At 47.9% G+C, this 15017-nt stretch overlaps 1 pseudogene; it reads right to left on the bottom strand.

The window, feature by feature from the left end:
• Nucleotides 1-322: 322 nt before the first annotated feature.
• Nucleotides 323-9221, bottom strand: LOC120219620 (annotated as a pseudogene).
• Between the last annotated feature and the right edge of the window lie 5796 nt (nucleotides 9222-15017).

The raw sequence follows: 15017 nt of genomic DNA, 5'->3' as shown, positions 1-15017 counted from the left end.
GGGCTCCCGGGCCCGCCCTCATCCGGGAGCGGCCGCGGCCCCGCGGGAAGGTTCGGGAAGGCCCCGCGAGGCAAGGCGGCCAGCGCGTGCGGACGCAGCGAGCGTGCGCGGAGAGGGCGCGGCCGGCGGCGTCCAGCCCGCCCTGCCGACGTGGGGAAGGCTCCGCCGGGAGGGTCCGCTGCCGACGGGTGCCGCTTCGCGTCGCTTGGCCGCGCGGTTTGGTGAGTGACGCGCGTCGGGACTCCGGCCCTCTGCGCCCTGAGCCCGATCCACGCTGGCGGAAGTGCTTCCCAGGAGATTCGCGGCGGCGCTGTTGCCACGCTCAGCCGTGGCCGATTTGGGCTTTCGCCCGGAGCTTGCCGGCGTTTCCAGACGGAGCTTGCCAGCGTTTCCAGACGGAGCTTGCCAGCGTTTCCAGACGGAGCTTGCCAGCGTTTCCAGACGCACCCCCTGTGCTCTGGGAGGTGCAAGGAAAACCACGAAACACTGTCCACACCAGGGTGGCGAAGCGTGGGAAGAGCCGCAGAACGGGCCCCTGTCGTCCCCTGCTGACAGGAAGCAGGCCTGCCACCTCTCCGTGTCCGTGCGTGAGCGGGCAGCAAGGAGGACCTTCAGGGGCCCATTTGAGAAGACAAAGCAAAAGTCCAAAATAAATAAGAGAAGCCGCATTCTGGGGGTATATCGTAAATTAAACGAAAACATTTTGAGTTGATATCTTTTTTAGTTGAAGACTCTTTTGAACTTAAGTTTATCAACTCGGATATGAATTAAGAGTTGGGTATCCTCACAAGCCGGTCTTAAGTCTGGTCTTTTCTCTACTGAAATGTATGGTTCACCCATGCCTATTTTTTTTTTTCTCTAGGACCCATTGTTTTTTTCTATATATAGATTTTAATGTTTATTTATTTTGAGAGAAAAAGTGTGGGTGGGGCAGAGAGAGAGAGGGAGAGAGAGAGAATCCCACGCAGGTTCCACACTGCCAGCACAGAGCCCCACGTGCGGTTCAAATTCACAAACTATGAGACCATGACCTGAGCCAAAACCAAGAGTTGAATGCTTAAGGGACTGAGCCACTCGGGTGCCCCATATCTTTTTTTTTCCAATATATTTTTAGGAGAGTTTCCTTATTTGATGTGTCACTGACATGAGTATCATAGTATCCTCACATGTACACATAGTCCACACACGCGGCACACGTATAACTCACATAGTACACAAATATACACAGAATGTGAAGTGGTCTTCATATATTTAGCAATGTAGGGAAACTGGAGAACATTCAAGAATGCTAAGAGCTAGGAGCGCCTGGGGGGCTCAATCAGTTGAGCGTCCAACTTTAGCTCAGGTCATGATCTCTCAGTCTGAGTTTGAGCCCCACATCCGGCTCTGTGCTGACAGCTCAGAGCCTGGAGCCTGTTTCAGATTCTGTGTCTCCCTCTTTTCTCTGCCCCTCCCCTGCTCATGCTTTGTCTCTCTGTCTCTCAGAAATAAATAAACATTAAAAAAAAAAAAAAAAGAATGCCAAGGGCTACAAAGAGAATTCCATTTTTGTTAGTAACATTTAGCTTGCTTGAAATGTGTCTTTTGACTTTGTTTGTGGGACATTTACCAAGTACGTTTTCACTTTAAGGTAGTCAAAGGTATCAAGCCTTTCTGTGGGGAATGTCTGGGCTTTGTGCCATCCTTAGAAAAGCTGTGTCCACTCTGAGTTACATAGCCCAGTAGCTTGATGAACTTTTTCATTTAAATCTTAGACTCATTTCTAACGTATCCTCTGTGTACAGCATGATACATGGATTCACTTTTTCTTCCCCTGAAAACAGATAATTTTCGTAGCAGCATATGTATTTGAAATGCAACCTTTATCATATTCTAACTTCTGGGCATATCTGGGACTGTTTTCTGACTTTCCATTCTGTGCCATTTGGCTGTCTATTCATAGATCAGGTCCACACTATCTTCAGGACTAAGCATTATTTTGTGTTTTAATATCTCAGGTCCCCACTTTCTTTTCTATTTGTTTATGTGTTTGTTTATGTATTTATTTTTCAAGAGACAGAGAAAGAGCACGAGCAGGGGAGGGGCAGAGAGAGAGGGAGACACAGAATCCGAGGCAGGCTCCAGGCTCCAGGCTCTGAGCTGTCAGCGCAGAGCCTGACACAGGGCATTGAACCACGAACCAAGAGATCATGACCTGAGTCACCTGGGCGCCCCTACTTTTCTTTTTAAAAAATGTTCTGGGTACTCTTGCTTTCCCTCTCCCACCCCTGATTTAGATTTTAAAACCATCTTTGCTGGTTTAAAATAACAACAATGACAACAAAATTCCTAATGGCATTTTTACTAGAGCTGAGTTAATCTAGGAAATACTCAGTGGGGCTTGGCATTTTTATTATTTTGAGTCTTCTTACCCAAGAGCTTGGTAGTTTTTCTATTGGTTCATTTTTTTTTCATGTCTACTTAAACAATTTTTATTGGTCTTTGTGTTAGGGTCCCCATTAAGATTCAGTGATTCATGAGGACAACTCACAGGGCTCAGAAACACAAGTTGTGCACATGGTTAGTGTTTATTACAGCAGAAGCATACAGATTAGCATCAGCAAAGGGACACAAAATAATTCTTAGTAAATTTTCCTTAATGTTTATTTGTTTTTGAGAGAGAGAGAGACAGACAGACAGAACATGAATAGGGGAAAGGGCTGAGAGAGAGGGAGGCACAGAATCAGAAGCAGGCTCTAGGCTCTGAGCTGTCAGCACAGAGCCCGACGCGGGGTTAGAACTCCTGTTGAGATCATGACCTGAGCCAAAGCCGTATGCTTAACTAATTGAGCCACACAGGTGCCCCAGTCTTAGTAAATTTTTAAAGATAAAAATCATACAAAGTATCTTTTTCATTCAAAATGAAATGAAACTCACAGTCAATAACATAAGCTATGATTTTCAAAACCAACTGGAAATTCAACACCTTACTTTTAAACAACCAGTGGCTCAAAGAATAAAACACAAGGGAAATTGGAAAATACTGTGAGACAAATGAAAACAAAAACACAGCACACAAACATGTACGGATGCAGCACCAGCACAGCTATAGGGAAATGTACAGCTGTAAACGCACAGGTTAAAATACAAGAATCTCAAAAATAGGTAAACAAACTGTATGTCCTAAGGAACTAGAAAAAGAAGAATTAACTGAACCCAAAGCAGAAGGAAGGAAATAATAAAGAGTACAATGGAAGGACGCCTGCGTGGCTCAGTCAGTTAAGCGTCTGACTTCACCTCAGGTCATGATCTCACGGTCCATGAGTTCAAGCCCCGCATTGGGCTCTGTGCTGACAGTTCAGATCCTGGAGTCTACTTTGTATTCTGTGTTCCCTTGCCTCTCTCCCCTCCTCCACTTGTGCTCTGTCTCTCAAAAATAATTTTTTTTAAATTTAGAATAAAAAAAGACGATGTTGGAGATAAACAAAATAGAGAATGGAAAAATAAGAAAGAAAATCAAAAGTTGGTTTTTTTTAAGTTTATTTATTTTGAGAGAGAGGTGGAGGGGAGAGAATCCCAAGCAGGCTCCACACTGTCAGCGTAGAACCCCATGTGGCTCGAACCCAGGAACTGTGAGATCATGACCTGAGCCGAGATCAAGAGTCAGACATTCATCCAACTGAACCACCCAGTCTCCCCATTAAATATTTTATTTTTAAGTCATCTCGATACCCAGCATGAAGCTCAAACTCACAACCCTGAGATCAAGCATCACATGTTCCACTGATTGAGCCAGCCAGGTGTCCCCAAAAGTTGGTTCTTTAAAAGGTCAACAAAACGGACAAGCTTTTAGCTAGAAAGAGTAAGAAAAAAAGAGGGAAGACCTGAAACTACTAAAACCTGAAATGAAAGCAGGGATATGATTGTAGAGAAATTGAAAGGACTGTGCAGAAACTACCTGTGAGGGCTAATCAGCAAGTGCAGCATGGCTGCGGATACAGAGCTGGGGGCCAGCCAGGGCCATGCCTTCTGTGGGGTGAGCAGGGCGTCCCCACCCCACTGAACTGACCCTTTACTGCACAGACCACCCCCACACAAACTCAGCCTAGTCTCTCATACGACAGAATGATCCTATTTGTCCAGATATCTCCATTTATGTAACAGGAGAAATCTCAGTGGAAATATGTCCAACACTTGGAAGAGCCTTGGGGGGTAGTGATAGATTGAAAGAAGTAACATTTTCTAATTTCCATATTACTCTTACGACATGTCCCCCTCCCGCCATCATCTACTGCTATTTGTACCTTGTGATAATCTTAACAAGGCAGCATGACACCATATTGCAGGATGGCCATGGTTCTTCATTGAAGAACAAATCCAAGACGCTGACTCTGCCTTCTCAACAGAGCAGACCCATGCCCACGTGCCAGATATTATCCTGGACAAGGGTCATCATGACTAGCCGTGGCCTGGTTATTTCTGGATTCCAAGTCAGTTGGGGATAAAGCGAGGCACCCTGGACCGGTTTATAGGCTTGTGCTGAGCCTGGTTTCCACTGTTCTATAGCAGCGTTCATCTCCCTCCCCAGGGGCCAGCTGGAATCCAGACCTGTCCCTTTCCTTGATAACAGTACAGCAGGATACGTCTCATTCTGATCTTTCTGGGGTCAAGGGCAGTCGCAGGGCATAGCTGTAAGTTACAAGGGCCCTGGGGACTCTACAGGTTTGGGGGTCCAAATAATTCTGACACTGTCTGGAATAAAATAGTCAAGAGGTCCTGTTGGGTCAGGGTACAAGCACTTCCCCAAAGCTGAGTCCTAGCACTACCCAGCATTATTTGTCAGCCCTGCCCGGCCCACGCCATGGAGGCCTCATCGCCTTTCTGGGCTGAATCCCAGCACTTACCTTCCTCCCTGTTCTGCCTGTGGGCCAGTGGTAGTTAATCAACCATGCACGTTCCTGCCATTGCAGACCAACAGCCTGAGTACAATAGAAATACGTGTTGTACCAAAGACATTACTTGAAAGTGATACCCAGGAATGTTGGGTCCCGGTATTAGTGTCAGATGTGCTGTGACCACGTCGAGATGTTATTTATTTATAGTTTATTTATTTAGAGAGAGAGTGCATAAGAGTGGGGGAGGAGCAGAGAGACAGGAGAGAGAGAATCCCAAGCAGGCCCTGTGCTGTCAGCCCAGAGCCCGACTCAGGGCTCAATCCCATGAACCATGAGATCACGACCTGAGCTGAAATCAAGAGTTGGATGCTTAGTGAATTGAGCTGCCCGGGCGCCTCAAGATGTGACTCAGTCTGAGTAGGTCACAAAGCCTCCCACTGCCTTCCGTGTTCAGGGCAGACTACCTCCCATGAAGATCGGAGGAGCCCCCCACGTGATCCCCGTTGCTTCAATCCCATCAGGAACCCACTGATATTCCTATTCTGTCCAGCAGCTGCCCATCCGCAGGAAACGGGTGACACACGCCCATATGCACATATCACATCAGGTGTGCCATGGATGCCCCGTGTCTGTAACCACCAGAGACCTCTCTAAGTACCGGGCCTCAAGGTTTGTGGTCACACAGCAATCATCTGCTGGGAGCTGGAGGCCACACGGCAGTGGTGGGGAGTGGTTCCCACACACTCCTTCCCCAACACCTCTGTCGTAAATGTAACCTAAAAAGAGGAGTCCAGAAGCCAGCACGTCACTGGGGTCCCTCTGGGACAGAAGCCGGTCCCGTTCACATCACATCGGTTGACTGGAGAGAGGTCACCAGGCTGCAGGCTGCTGTCTGAGGGGCTCAGGTGTCTAGACCACATGCCGTACTTCCTCACGCACCAGCGTCACTTGGATTCTCCTCTTGGTGTTAACTCATTTGCTCGTGCCTTTGCTTCCAGCCACGCTTTCCCCTTGTCTCCATCTGTCATGGATTTTAATCCAAGCGTTCCCAACATTGGAAGGAATCCTTGGTTCAGCCACTGCGCAGGCCTGAGGCTCAGCGGCAATGCCTGTCCAACATGTCCCTCCCTCTCGGTCCACCCACGTTCCAGAGAGGCTCTGGCCCACACAGGGACATCCACCGTCACCAACACAGCCACCATTGGGCCCTCAGTGATCCCGCTTGTAGGTCTGAAGACGCGGCGACAGCTCCTTGCGTGAGGACCCTTCCTGCTTCCAGCACCTGCCCTTGCACGCCTGGTCCCAGGACCCCCCCGTCCGGCAGGAAAGAAAGTCGCAGTGATGGGGAAGAATTACCCAGCATCCCCCAGGGCTCTGCACCAGCCCCTCCCTCAGGCCCCTCATGCTGAGTGTGAGCGCACACCCAGGAAAGCATGTAAACCAGCCCTCTGTGCCTTCGTGTCTCCCCCATGAGACGAGACATTTCTGCTGCCCACTTCACTCCTCTGTCCAACAGCGGCTCTGAGGACGGTATGCAGCAGCCACACCCACAGGACAAGCTGCCACTCTGCCGCAGGGGCACCTTGACCTGAAGAAACATGACGGGGCAGTCACCGTGGCAGGTGCACTACCTTGTGAGCATTCACGTCTGTACATCAGGCGAGCAGACTCCAGGCCAGAGCCAGGACTTTCCAGCTGCAGGCAGGTCTCCCCCGGGGGAGTCCACAGCATCTCTCTCTCACTGGCAGGGGGGACAGTCCTCACTTGCAATTTGTGCCTCAGAAGGTGCAAGAGGAATATGTTGATGGTGAGCACATCTCTGCGTTCCTAAAGCTGCCCCAACAGACCCAAAGAGTCACCTCATGTGGGTTCACTAGCAAACCCGCTTGCTGGTTCTAATCACCTTCCAGCCCTGGGACCAGGTTCTTCAGATCGGCATCGACGTATCCTATTTAACGTGATTTCATAGGGCCGTGCCCTACATGGACATCTCTTGAACTGTCCAATTTTCCATGGCCCATCTGCTTGCCTGTACAGCTGGACCATTGGCTGTTGCCCATCACAGCAAGGGAGACGGAAGGCAGTTCAGCACACAGAGGGGTTGGTCCTTCCACTGGAGTGTGTCCAGCAGTCAATTGTAGTGCACTGACCTTCCAACTGTGATGTTGGTGGGAAGCTGGACCTTGGAGTTGCCATCTGTAAAACAAACTGCTGTTTGTCGGTAATGGAGAGCTGCAGACCCACAGCTCCTGAGGGCTCCTGAGGTGGTTCCAAAGTTGACCCCAGATTTTTAAAAAAGGCTCCCTGCAGATGACTATGAATGAGCACCTCCCTGCATGCCCAGCAGTGTGCTCTGATATAAACCACTTCCATATTGTTCTGGAACTCCTCAGGTCACTGCCTTTGTTCTTGAAGTGTGTCTCTGACATCCATCCAACATATTATGGGTTATTTCAGGTTCCAAGATTATTTTACATGTTCAGTCATTGGGGCAGTTTTGATTAATGTCCAATGCTAAGCTAGTACCTGTCTCAGCTTGTATCTGGAGATTTTCTAGTCCAGAATCCCAGTGGCCACCACTGGGTGGCACTCAGGTACTTTTGTCGTAAGCCCCAGCCTGGGCTCCTCGCTGAGAGCCTTCCTCCACCTTTCCCAAGGGCCACTCAAGTGCTGTTGTACGGAGACCTTGTGGTGCCATCCAGCCAGCTTCCAATATGTCATTAATTAAAGTTATAATCTTCTTTGTCCCCAGGTGTGCAATACTGTTTCAAATTAACAAACTGCACGGGCCCAAGCAATTCCAGAGTCTCCATTAACACGTCCAGTATCTGACTCCTGTTTTGCAATACTAGGTAGAAAAAATGACTCCTAGTCAGACATAATATCCATCAATTAACACATTTTGGTAGAGGAAATGCAACCACTTCACATAAAGTCCATTCAAATATTCTGATTTTCCTCTAATCTGTCACCTTAACCCCATCAACCTGTCAACCATGGCATCCTCATGTTCTTCCAATGTCGCTGGAACCGCCTCAAGACCTCACCACCAGGTTTGAGAATCACAGTGAATTGGGGTCCCATGTCAAGGGGTGTCCAATACCTGGTTATTTTACCCACACACGTGCAGATGGCCTTGAGTCCCTAGCTGGAGATTGGGCAAAAGACATTGCCTCTTTCAATAATCCTGATCGCAATCGATTTGCTGGACCATCACCCCCAGTGATTCAAGTTCAGATTTCTTATCATCATCTGCCTTCCAGCGTTTTCAATTCCTTCAAACTAGGGTAAATAGAGCAGATTTTTTAAAAAAGAGATTTTCACTGTGGGGGGATGGGCAGCAGCTGCCACGGGTCCACCCGATCCCCACTAGTGCTGCATTCAGACACTTGTTTCCAGCACATCAGTGTCTGCTTTACTCATCCCATTTCTTAATAACTGTTTAAATACGTCTGTGCTACTGAGGAAAGTCCCTTGACTCCCCCTTTATTATCCCCCATCCTCCTAGGGGTTACTCTAATTGTCTTAGCATCTGTAAAACCCAAAAGGGGAAGCTAATGACACAGTGGAACAACTACATCACATTATACTCCTCGGTTTCAATAATTTCTTTATTTTGTCCCCTTGCCACCTGTACTGCCTTCTTGGTGGCCAGGAGTCCTTAGAAGTGCTTGTTATCTGTTAATTTTCCCCCTTTGGTAGCATTCTAGAAGCTAGCAGCTGTAGCTCAGATCAGCTGAAATCCAAGCTTGGCACAGAGTGAGATTCCCCACTCTCTTTCACTTTATGCCCACCCTTCTTTTTTTCTTTTTCTTTTTCTTTCTTTCTTTCTTTCTTTCTTTCTTTCTTTCTTTCTTTCTTTCTTTCTTTCTTTCCTTCTTTTTTTTTTTTTAGAAAAGTCTGTGCCTTTATTGGGCAAACAGGGCTTCTTGAGAGGGAAGAAGCTTGAGGAGTAAGTGGCCCCAGTGCCAGGTCTGCCATGCTTCACAGGCTTGTAGGTGATGGAGAACTGGCCCAGGTGGTGGCCCATCATCTCGGGCTTGATTTCAGCCTGTTGAAGATCTTGCCATTGTCGACACCCACCATCTCAGGCAGAACTATGTCCTGTAGACGTGTCCTTAACCACCTTGGGCTTCTCTGTGAAGGGAGCCTCCTTCTTGGCCTTGGACAGGTGTCTAAGCAGTGAGTGCCGCTTCCCCCACGAACTTCAGTTCAGCCTCTGCCCCTGCTGGGTGCTGTACAACTGCATCAACTGCTCGGGGACAAGCCCGGCAGCTGGCCAAGGCCCATGCCATGGTGGGGGACCTTACGCAAGGCACACTTCTTCTTCTGCTCCACGCCTGCCATCTCATCAAGGCTTGGGAAAGCACAGCCCCCTCTCTCTGCAGACAACAACCAAATAATTGTATATTTACCTTGTTTCTCATTGTTTTGCATTTCCTTATATAGTTAGTGAGGCAACTTCTCCAGAGTTGGGTTTGTCAGTCCTAAATTCCATCACTAATTTTAAGTCTAGTTAATGATCCCAGCACAGCTACTGTTTCATAGCACAGGTGACTCAGTAGGCACTCAAATACCAAAGATTATTCAACCACACCCAGTCACCCTTCCTTTTCCCAAAGAACACTTTCATCATGATTCGGTAAGTCAGGATCCGTACAGCAAATCCCATTCGGTTTACCGACTGTGTCAGGCATCCCCGAGGTCACCCTCAGGTCTGATGACTTGCTAAAAGGACTTACAGGACCCAGAAAAGCTGTTATATCACAATAATGAATTATTACAACTACTGAATACAGATTAAAATCAGCAAAGGAGAAAAGCACAGTGGTGGAGTCCGGGAAAAACCAGATGCAAACTTCCAGTTGTTCTCTCTCTGAGGAGTCACGCAGGCAGCATTTACTTCTCCCTGTAAGGATAGGTGACAACATGTGCCAATCAGGGAGGCCCACTTGGGCCTGGTGCCCAGGAAGTTTATTCTGGTCTGTCATGCAGGCATGGAGCCCCTTAGCTACTCTGTCTTCAGCCTCACCAGAGAGCAGATTGACACAGCATGGCCCAGAGCCCAGGCACACAAAACCGGGCAGTCACCACAGATAACCCTGTTAGCATAAACTAGACCCCAGGTAAGTAAAGACATCCTTATCGGACAGGATATTCCAAAGGCTCAGAGGTTTTCTGCCAAGAGCCAGTCAAGAGCCATTGTTTTCTCTGGAATGTGCCGGCTTTGAACACCCCGAAGCCCATAGAGTTAACTCTTTACTACACAGTCTTGCACATTTTTGTTAAGTTTCCTACTAGGTACTATCTTTTCAGTCATGCTTGTAAATGGAATGTTTTTATTTACTGTCTGTTATTTATATTATGGAAGCTGTTGGTGCCTGTATTTTATGAGGTGCCACATTACCTTCCTGCACTACTCTGCTGGCTATTACCTTTGGTTCTCATGGATTTTCCAGATACACATTCCTGTCACCTCCAAATAATCATGGTTTGGTTTTCTGATTGGCGCTGTAATAGTCTAAGCTAAACAATCCAGCAGGTGTAGCTCCTGACTTTTATCAGAATGTTATTTTGTAATCATTGTTATCAGATCAGTTTTGAAAAGACCAGGTAGTGCCTGCATCCATTAGAAACACAGGCTTTAAAATCAACACAGTTGGTGAGTGTTTACCACCTTGAGCTCGTGTTTGAACAGCCCTTTTGGTGCTTTTGAGGTCAGCCAGAATCTGTATATTTAATGTTAAGGTGGATGAAAATAGACCTTTAGGAAGGTTACCCTGAAAATAATTAGATCTAAATTCATGGAAGAATATTTTAAATACACAGACATTTGAATATTCTTTCTGCATCCCGGTCTCTTTCCTGTCTTTCCAGGGAACAGAACTATAATCTTAGCTGACTTCTATTTCTCTGGGCTTTTATGTCTGAATCAAACTCCTTTAAGCTGTGTCCTACATGCACTGCCAGAGTTTCATTCTAAAGCATGTCCAATTGTACTTCAAGGGTTTCTATTTCCCATGTGAAATTTAGATCTTATCACGGTGCAGAACCCTCACGACCTGACACTAGTTTTGTTGCAGCTTCTATCCACTCAGTACCCATTCAGACCTTCTCACTGTTCCCCAAACATCTCATGCGTGTTGCTGTGGACGGCTTGCGCCCCTATATGCATGTATTGATGCCCTAACCCCCACTGCGATGGATTTGGAGATGAGGCCATTTGTGAGATAATTAGGTTTAGATGAGGTCATGAGTGTGACTCTCATGATTGGATTAGTGCCTTTGAAAGAAGAGACACCAGAGCTCGCTCTCTTTCTCTCTCTCTTCCTGCCCATGTGAGGACACAGTGAAAAGACGGTCACCTACGAGTCAGGAAGAGAGTTCTCACAACATCCCAACAATGCTGTCACCTGGATCTAGGAACTTCCAGCCTTCAGAACTCTGAGGAAATACATTTCTATTGTTTAAGCCACCTAGTCTGTGGTGTTTTGTTATGGCGGCCCGGCAGCCCTGGGTCAGTTCCAATGCTGCGTGTGGGTGGGGGGTTCCATAAAGTACAAGCTCGGTGTCCTACGTTTCAACTCAATTCTGACACCGTCTACCCAGAGAGATAGCATCGGACCCCACAGGTTAAGGGTTCAGTCACACAAAACGGTCCCCACTTCGGATGTTAGTCACACATCCACTCACCTGTGCTTCAGACCAACTGGCTGTTAATCAGTGGTTCCCATGCTCCCCTCCTTGGGGTTGATTACTTTGCTAGAGCAGGTCACAGAACTCAAGAAATCATTTACTCACTAGATTCCTAGTTTATTACAAAGAATCTTAAAAGATATAAATCAACAGCCAGATGAAGATATAGGAGTCGGGTGAGGTCCCAAGCCAAGGAGCTGCTGTCCACGTGGACCCCAGGGCCAGGCACAGGGCACATGGACACATTGTTGTCCACCAACCTGGGTGTTCTCAAATCCCTTCCTTTGGGGATTTTTATGGAGACGTCATCATCAGGGCATGACTGGTAAACTCACTGGCCATTGGGGATTGATTCAACCCCCACTCTCACCTCTCCCCAGAAATTAAGGAGCAGAACTGAAAGTTCCAACCCCCCGGGTCACATGGTTGGTTTCCTTGGCAACCAGCCCCATCCTTAGGTACTTTCTGAAAGTCATCTCATTAACAGAACCGCAGTTGGGGTGCAAAGGGGCTCGTTATGAAGAACAAGACAACCATTGCACCTTTGCGGCGGGGAAGCGACTTCAGGAGCTGAGGACAAGAGACACGTATGACAACAAAGATGGTCCTGCTGCTCTTACTGCCCAGAAAATCCCAAGACCTGGTAGCTGTGGGCCAGGAACTGTGGATAAAGACGTGTATCTTCTAAATCAGACCTCGCAGCCCCAGCAGACGAGCTCGCATGTTATACACCCAGGTGGGAGCTTTTGCTTTTCCTCCTGCTGACCTCAGAAGGGCTGCTCTGTCTGGAGACCCCTACTCATTCTCAAGACCCAGGTCAAGTGTTCCTTCCACTACGCAGCCCTGCACGCTTCACCCCTCCTGCCCCACCTACAGGGCCCATCGCGGGCCCACGGCAGCGTGAAAGGCGTGCCTCTCGCCAGCAAGCAGCAAAATGTTTGTGGAGGCACGAATGCCGAGCATTTTCCTTTCTTCCTTTTTCTCCTTTGTTTTTATTTGCTATTTAATGTCAAAGTACCGAAAATTAAAAATTTTTTTAAGTTATTTATTTTTGAAAGAGAGAGAGAGAGTGGGGGAGAAACAGTGAGAGGGGGAGATAGAGGATCTGAAGTGGGCTCCACGCTGACAGCACAGAGCCCGACGTGGGGCTCAAACTCAGGAACTGTGAGATCATGACCTGAGCCAAAGACAGCTCCTTAACTGACTAAGCCATCCAGGCGTCCCAGAAAATTTTAAATTACAGCATGAATCCCACCATTCATCTTTATGATGCCAGTTTGAGATACAAGTATGAGAAATCTCCTTCCCCCAGAACCACACCCAGTGTGTCAGCGTCCAGCCGCCTAGCCCTTTGAACTGGGTTTCCATTTATATTTGTGCAAGATGGGTGTCAGTAAAGGGCTTACTTTCAGGTCTGAAACATTTTCAGAAGTTTCATGGGGACTTTCTACTTCCAAGGAGCAGGAAGCCTGTGCTGCTGTTCTCTGTCCTTGCTTCTCTCCTTCCTCCGGAACAGGGGCTGATAGGGCCCAGCCCAGGGCCAGAGCCAGCTGTTACTGCCCCCAGGCGAAAGTGGTTCTCACGTTCAAAAATGGTTGAGGGGCGCCTGGGGGCTCAGTCAGTTGAGTGTCTGACTCTTGATTTCAGCTCAGCTCACAATCCCAGGGCTGTGGGATCGAGCCTCACATCGGGCTCTATGCTTGAGATTCTGCCCTTCTCCCCTGCTTGTACTCTCTCTCTCAAATTAAAAAAAAAAAAATAGCTGAAAAAAAAATTAAAAGCAAACTATCCCATGGCACACAGAAATTATATGCAATTCAGATTTCCGTGTCTATAAATACTTTTATTGGAACATGGCCACAGCCATCCACGAGTGAGTTGTCTACACTGCTTTGCACTGGAAGGACAACTTGACCAGCTGTGACAGAGACTGTATGGTCTTCGAAGCCTAAATATCTACTTGATTCTTCACAAAGAGTTCATCAACGCTGCTCTAAAATACTCAGAGAAGGCAAATCTTTGCTCCTCACTTAGTGATGGCCACAGACAAACATGGGTAAGGATAGACTGGTGCAGAGGACAGTGTGAGTTAAGGAATTGTTGAAGGGAAAACCACAGGCCCCAAATGGAGCCCCCTGTGCTCAGCCCACGTCACCAAATCAGAGCTTAATATCTACCCTAACCGTAGTTTCATCCACCCCCAGGAATGCAGTCTTAACCAGTCAGTCTGGAATTTCCCGATCAGCACAGTGAGGTAATCTCCTAATAAGACCCTTTTGTCCCTCAAAGGGAGGTGACCTTGACTGAAATGATCTCTCTTACTTGTTTGTTTACGACTTCCTTGTGCTGCCTTTAAAAACCTTTCCTTTTCTGAGGACCCTGGATCTCCTTTCTGTTTGCTAGATGGGATGCATCCTGATCCATGAATTGTTGGATGAAGTCAATTGGATCCTCAAATTTACTCAGTTGAATGTTGTGTTTTAACAGCATGCAGACAGGGATAAAGTCAGGCCCGCTTGAGCGAGGGGCCCCTGTGGGCGAGGGGCCTGTCTTGTTGGCAAAGACAGAAGAGCAACTACAATCCAAGCCATGGGCTCCCAGGCGCGAGCAGAGGCTTCGAGACGGGGTTGCATCACTCCAGCAAGATGCGAGGTCCTGAAGGGACAGCTGAGAGCTGTGTCCCAAAGTGGAAGCAATAAGGACTGACAACTGCCTGGACCAGGGGAAACACAAAGAATGGACCAGACCTGACAGCTTCCGGCTGGGTTTCAGCTGGAAAAGGATGGGCAGAGAGAAAGTTAATGGGGCTCAGGCATGGCTCTGTGAGGGGACAACGAGGTGCACACAGCCCATGTGAGGCCGACACAAGCTAGAGTCAGGACAGGAGCCGGGATAGAATGTGAGGCTCATCTGCTCAGAAAGGGTCGCAGGGCCCAGAACAAGCCCTAGTTTCCATTAGGAGGTTGAAGAGGGGAAGCCACCGAAAGGAGGAGAGGAGACCAGAGCACCTGGGTATTGTCACACCACAGAGACAGAGAGACCCTCAGGAGGGAAGGAGGGCACCCCAGGGGGGACGTGGGGCGACCCTGTGGTGTGTGCGGCTGGAGGCTGCAGGGGTGCCAGGAGGGGCGGCCATCAGCACACACAGAGGAATGAGAGGGCCGATCACCAACATGAGATCACATGTGGAGAGACTCAGGTTCGTTTACTGACATAGAAGTTAAAATTTTAGTCTGATATCTCATAGCGGAGGAGAAAAACTAAGCAGAGGTTAGGGTTTTGGGGTTTTGTTAATAAAAATAAAGTCACACTATAACAATCTTAAACTTTTGTAAGAAAATATTGGATGGAAATGAAGTTTGGGTTGAATACTACATAATTAAGAATCCAATTCACTAGACCTGAAATGAATAAACAAAACATATGCCAAATTTATTACCTCTTTCC

The sequence above is a fragment of the Hyaena hyaena genome, unplaced genomic scaffold (genome assembly GCF_003009895.1).
Source record: "Hyaena hyaena isolate Hyena2069 unplaced genomic scaffold, ASM300989v1 scaffold_634, whole genome shotgun sequence".
In the NCBI taxonomy this organism is placed as follows: domain Eukaryota; kingdom Metazoa; phylum Chordata; class Mammalia; order Carnivora; family Hyaenidae; genus Hyaena; species Hyaena hyaena.
The sequence above is the reverse complement of the archived record's forward strand: the minus strand, read 5'-3'. Positions and strand labels throughout refer to the sequence as shown.